Consider the following 6969-nt stretch of genomic DNA (forward strand, 5'->3'; position numbering starts at 1 on the left):
TTTTCAAGTGCAGCTAATCGGTGAATAAAATCTATCTAATCTAAAATAGCAGCATATAATTTTAAAAGATTGGTCGATTTTAAACACTAAATTCACTATACAGAATTCGTAACAGCAATAAACACATCACGAAGCATCCACCACTGTTCAGATTATTCTTTCACTATCACCACCGACAACAACAACATCTTTCTAATGTAAAATCACGTACCCTGCTGTCTGTTTCGCTACCTCAATTACTACTCGAGGGCCTCGTGCGGGTTCACCTACTCCCGCTAGCCGACCCAGAACGAGCCTGGGCGACTTCAAATAAATTACCATGCTTAACGGACATCGAAAACGTGCCAAACGGAAACGAAACCCTCGGCCCTAGGAAGCCCGCTACCGGAAGATGTACTGGTCCCAGACACCGACAGCGACCTCCAGTTCTAATTTGTGCAAATCGATTTAGTACTCACGCCGACCGTACCAGCAGCACTAAGGTTGAGAAGTGGTGGACAAGATATTTTTCGTACTCAGTTTTGAAAGAGCACATCGGGCACACATAGCGAGAAAATAAGAAAAAACATACACACACACTATTTCATACCAAACTTCCCCAACGTTCGACAAACCGTGCTTTCGTTTACTACTATCTCTGCCAGCCCCCAATACCCAACGGGTAGGGATGGTTGGTGGGGTGGTGGTTATCGTGACCAAAAATGTTTTGCACCGAATCGAACCGATTCCGACGGTGCTTCGAAAACGGACAAACGGTGCTTGTTATTGCATTTGAATCACTTCACCGTCCGCCGCACCCGCCACATCCGCAGCCAGGGCTCGCTCAGAGCAGTGTCGATGTCCACCGGCGAACAACCAAACGACAACTTCAACATCGACCTCCGACCGGTGCACGGTTTTCTTTCATCTCGAGCAGAAATCTTCACCATATCAGCGACCTCTCAGACATGCCATACAACACCGGTCGTTCATTCCCTTCGTTGCCAGCGCCAATCACGGGAAGACTTTCCGTTTTTCTACCCCTTCCCCGGTACCACCCGGTTTTACCCCGGGCACACGCTTTCGCTGGCCGTTCGGTACCGGTCGATGCTGTCCTCTGCTGCTTTCATATTCCACTCAGGTTCCGATTGAGACTAAAGTGATTCTCATTTGGAGCAAATAAAATTTCGCTTTGTTACCGATCCGCTTGACTCCGCCAGCGTTCGAGTCAAGGCGCCCGTAGCGTATGCAATCGTCTTTGCACTCACCCTCGGCTACAGGTCGATACGGGCCCCGGGGTGCGTTCCCGGGGAAAATGTGCCACGGTTTTCCTTTCGAACCAGGAACCAATCGAACCGGGAAGGGAACTCCCGCGTTACCTATCCGCACCTTACCAAAAACCCTCCGTCCCGTGGAACAGTTTCTCCCCGGCCCAATGACAAAACGGGTGGAGCTTGATTTTTCCTATCGATTTCTCTTACCTCGGGACCAATCTGGACCACCTTTTCGCCTGTTTAGTGCCGCGGGATGCAAGAGCAAAACTCGGCAAACCATCGAACCATCGTACCATCGCTGGTCGATCGAAAAAGGGACAACCGCACTCGCGGAAAAATTTAAATTGTAAAATCTTGAAAATATAATTTGCATATTTTATGGCCGCGATATTTATTCAAATTGAACTTTAAAAGATTATGTGCCGGTGATGGAGCAAAGCGGGGAACGGTAGGAGCACGTGGTGATGTTGCTGGACGGCACAATTGTGAGACCGATTGTCGGGTATGGCGCAAACCGGCAGGAACCAGAAGAGAACGAAAGAAAGCAACAACAAAAAAACCCTCCACCACCCACAGGAAGCATCGCGGGTGGAAATGAGATTATATTCCTCCAAAGCCGACAACAAACGCGCCAGCAACGAGCCAGCGAGTTGATAAGCTTAATGCGAACGTAGAAATCACGCCAAAAAGTTAGGCGAAGTGATTTTTGTTATTTTTTGTTTTGTCCTGTCTCCCACGCGCTCCAAATGCGCTTAGCTTACGCCGGCAAATTCTAACAACAAATTGAGCCCATTTATTCGGCAGGGATGAGATTCTTTTTTTTTTGTCGAGCACTGCTTTTCAGTCCAATTTCGCTAATGCCCACCTCTTGAACAGCTTGTAGGAATTTAAATTATTTAAGTAGCGGATGAACGCTAAATTAGCCAGTTGACGCGCTAGCGCAAAGAGAAACTGTTGCGCTGTGGTTTATTTTATGTTGCACTTTAAAAAGTGTAAATGTTCTAGGGATCATTGCAGTGATGAGCTGACAAATAGTAGAGTTTTTGCTCCGATATGAATCGTTTCGCGATAGCAAGTTATCAAAGATAGGATTATTTAATACATTAGGTACAAACAGTCCATAACTTTATCATTTTAGCACAACAAAAAACACATTTAAATAGTGCAATGATAGTTAAACATTTAAAACCACTTAAAACATCTCAAAACTTATTCGTTCTGCAGAACTTTTGACTAAATTATGACGGTAGCAGATTACATCGACACGAATGAAATTGTTTTCAGGATTGATTGATGATTTGTTGCTTGTTACCCTGTTTTTTTATGTTTCTCATTTCTTTCCTCCCACTTACTTGTAATTGTAATTCTATCATAAATTTTTGGGAGCGTTTTATTAGTTTTAAGATAAATCACGTTTTATAATTTTTGAGACAAATGATTTTAAAAACTGCGAGACAATCCATAATTCATGGAACCAATTGGAAAATACGTATAAGTAAGAATTTAACTACAAACAAAACAATTTAAGAAACGACAAAAATTCAAAAATTCTAGAAACTGATGTATCATCAGTTTGGAATTGAGTCTATCCTAAATTACAATATTTCAGTCACTAAAATCGCACTTCCGACTAGTGATGAGGGCTCTGGAGCGCACCAACAACTCCAATTCCATCTCCGGCTACTATTAATCCGATTCCAACTCCGACAAAATTGTAACCGTTAGTTATGCCCAGAATCGGAATCGTTAAAAGTGATACGTAGTCGTCCGGACGATGCCGATACCGTCTTCCTTAAGGCCTTGAGCTTCTTGCCGTAAGGAGACATAACGCACAGTGCCTTTTCATCTGTGGTCTTTGTATCGGTGCCATCGACTCACCGTCGCTGTTGTCCTGCATCAACTTATATGCACCATCTTGCCCACTAAGGACTAGAAATATTCTACGAATACCTTAGCTTCGATCCTGAGCTGATCGGTCAAACCCTATGATTCGTATGTCTGCGGAGTTCAATGGTAATTCCGATGCATTTGACTTTGGGTTATGTTCAGAGCAGTTCAAACATAGACTCCGGCTCCAGTTGTGGCCAATATAATGCTGCGCATTTCTATTACTATCACTTTTGTAATAATTTTTGCTGTAGTGGAACGTCATTCTATTAGTTGTAAATCTTGTAAACGAACCGACTATTGTAAACGGTTTTTGCAAATCTCCAATTAGGCCACTGTGCCCACTGAATTAAATAAATAATAATTAGAATAATAATCTATACAAAACTATGATAAATGGTTCAGAGACACATGCACAACTCCTTTATTTTGTTTAATCAGCTAGTAGCTATAGTAAGACTTGATAACATGCCCGTCATGGGTTCAAGCCCCGAATGGATCGTGCCCCCATACGCAGGACTAACTAATCCTGCTATGGGTAATCAATAAGTCACTGAAAGCCAAGTCCACTAGTGGCACAGATAGGTTTTTGTGCCAAAGAAGAAGAAGAATAAAAAGAATAAGAAGCTAGTAACTATTCTATTGATATCAATTGTATCTCAAACTGACATTTAAGCAGCAATGCTTCACCGTTTCGAATGAAACTAAAGACTCAACATCTCTATTGAATACATTGAGCTTCAAACACCCAATAGTACGATCCTTGTTAAACCGTTAAGCGTAGTGTGATTGCTGTCAACTTACATAAATGGCTTAACAGTCTATGCTTAAGTCTTTTAAGATTGAAAGAATACTCAAATTGACACCAAAAGCTGACCATAAGCCAAAACAACATTCACACATAAACACGCTCACAATCGTGTATGTTGCAAACGTTCTCCATCTCACTATACTCCTCGCATCGAATATTTACGCCCAATTATATCGCCCATTCAACGCCCCCATTCGAGGCCCTACCTTCTGCCAAACACCCGTTTTTACTCACACCACCAATCAAACCCACAGCAAAATCTCCCATTACAGTGAGGTCAGGAAAAAAGTCAATAAGACTTTCTAAAGGACATTTCATCGTTAGCTGGTCAAAAAGTTTCTCCTCACGTTGTGTGCACCTTTGCACCCTTGCCGTTTGGTCCTAGTTTGGCCACCATCCAAAGTCCACACACGATACCGTATCCCTCGTTTCCTTCTCCCGTTTTGAGCCGTTCCCCAAAATGGAAGAGTGATTTGAGCAAAAGTTTTGTTTTTCGCCCGAAGAAATCTGCCCAGCCCAGCGTTCGCCAGTCCGCCCAGCACGTAACCACAGCACGAAACAATCCAAATCGCCACCGGCGGGACGCATTTCTTCACTGTATTGTGCCTGGCCAAACAAAAGTCAAAGGAATATCGCATGAGCGCAAACCCCAGTATCCCACCACCAGTGAGAAGGGAAGGCTGGTGGGAAGGATTTTTCGGGACAAACTTTTACCGAAAACTATTATTACTTCTTCCACACCCGAATAAACATGCTGTCGGGTGAGTTTCTTTTTTTCCATTTTTGTCTCGTTTTCTCGAAACCGAGCTCGTGTTCATAGGACGGAGGATAGCGGGAAGGATTAGTTTGGCAGTTTTCTTTCACCGCCTGCAACACTTCACTCACCGCCTTCCGACCACCCCCAACAGCAGTCAGTTCTGCAACACAACTTTCCACCGTCCCTCATCCCTTGCACCGTCGATCTGCACCTTTGGACCTGCACCGTATCCAAAGGGCCCGGTTCTTTTGTTTGCAAGCAGTGGCGGGAATAAAATTTTACTTTTATTACTCAACGCATTGCCCTTACGGGTCAGTGTCTTTCACGGCGTCTTTCTGGAGCACCAAATGTGTAGGGCTCGGGAAAGGATAACTATCGAGAACGTGCCCCAGTGCACTGGCCGGAACAACTTCTCTGGAAAACAGCTACAAAATGCAAATGTATGTTCCCCTTGTCAGTGCCATTCCCCCATTCAGATCTAGAGCCCATTCGGCAAGGGCCCCCCGGTACTGCCAAGCCATAGAAAAGCAGTGAAAAATCATTGCAATCTTAAACAATCCCTTTGTTTTCCATCTCCCAGCAAGGTGTGTCTGGACTGGGGAGAACCTTGCAGCCAGCTTCAAGCGACCCGCTTTTCCGATAAACACACAAATCCGCTCAATTTGCTGCAAAGATAAAGTTTGTCATCCCTTTCCACACCAACCGCACGGCCAGAATGCGAGTGATCTCCATCTCTAATGCCCAGACACACGGGCACACTTGCACACCCATACCTCCTCTTGCAGCTCTAACAAAATACAAAAAAAAAACTTTCCAATCCGTGCACGAAAGCATCTCGAGCATTACCGCTGCTGGTTGCCGCATGCAAGGATTACCCCCGTAGCTTAAGCAGCGTATCGGCCACTCTAGTTCGGCCAAAAGGCGAAAACTTTCACTCCGTGATGAAATTGTGCAGAAAACTAGTTCCAAAGCTTGCCCAAATCCTATTCGCTAAATCACTAAATCCGGCTGCAAACAAACAAAGCAATAAAGGGGCTAAAAAGATGTAATGCCTGCAACACTCGCAACACCTTCGCTGCAACCGGGCGAAACCGTGGCCCGGGATCGATAGAAAGTGTCGCAACGAATTTTCGTCCACTCGCTTGCTCTCTCTCTCTCTCTCTCACGCTGTGGAAGAACACACAGCAGATAAGATAGCAACATACAAGTGCTTACAAGTAAGCAACACTGTTAATTTCGTTTTCCCGCACCTAATCGCACCTGCCAACCTTACCCGTTGAAAGATCAATCGAATGTGCAACGGCAACACGACACCGAAACCAATTTTCACCAGCGAGCGAATGTGTCGATGTGTTGTGTCGAGGTAGAACCGACTAGAACATGGACGATTGTACTATAGTAATCACACCTCAGGAACAATACTAGCGTCGTTACACGTACAATCCAAATAAACACCCGATCACGCTTGCAACTGGTTAAATGTTTTGTAAATTGTACCACTTTTCTGCACGATTGCTTCGCCGCAATGCAATAGTTCCGAAATGAACATCCTATTTTATCGCATCAAAGCATGTGGTGTTGGAGATAAACTTAACGATTTTAGTTTTGGTTTGGACTATTTTGTATTTCATTTATTTTTCTACTTTTCAGTGTTTTTTAAGAGGGTCGTTACAGATAATTATTTTAATTTCAAAGAAACATAACTTCTCAGCTTATCTTACCATTTGTTAAATCACACAAAAATATTATTTCCCTCATTCGTATATGGGTAAACATGATAAACACAAAGTAAACATAGACACACGGTAAACATTGAACTTCTGTTGTCTGTGAAGCAAACGGCCCTTCCATCAGCACCATCAAGCCATTTAAGCCAATAACTAAAAAAATTCTGACCACGATCATCCAGTTTGTATGAAGGCTTACACTAGAAATTACAGACAAAATATTAAAAATACCCAACATGTCATTTCAAGTCGAGCGGAGTCTGGGACTTTCAAGTTCTCTGGCCTGGATGATTATAAGACATTGGAGCAACTTTTCTCGCCTTGAAACACTTGCCAGGCTTGGTGGCTTCATACCGACGTCAATATCATCGACATAATCCTTCGTTGGCAGCAACAAGTGTGCAGCAATGAATTAAAAATAAAATTACATGTTGATACTCCATCACGTACCGTCATTAATAAAATCAACAAAATAGTATTGTAAACACGTGACGGTATTAAATTTAAGATTTATCTTTGAAAATCAGTTCAAAT

This window comes from Anopheles gambiae, chromosome 3 (assembly GCF_943734735.2).
Source record: "Anopheles gambiae chromosome 3, idAnoGambNW_F1_1, whole genome shotgun sequence".
Lineage (NCBI taxonomy): Eukaryota > Metazoa > Arthropoda > Insecta > Diptera > Culicidae > Anopheles > Anopheles gambiae.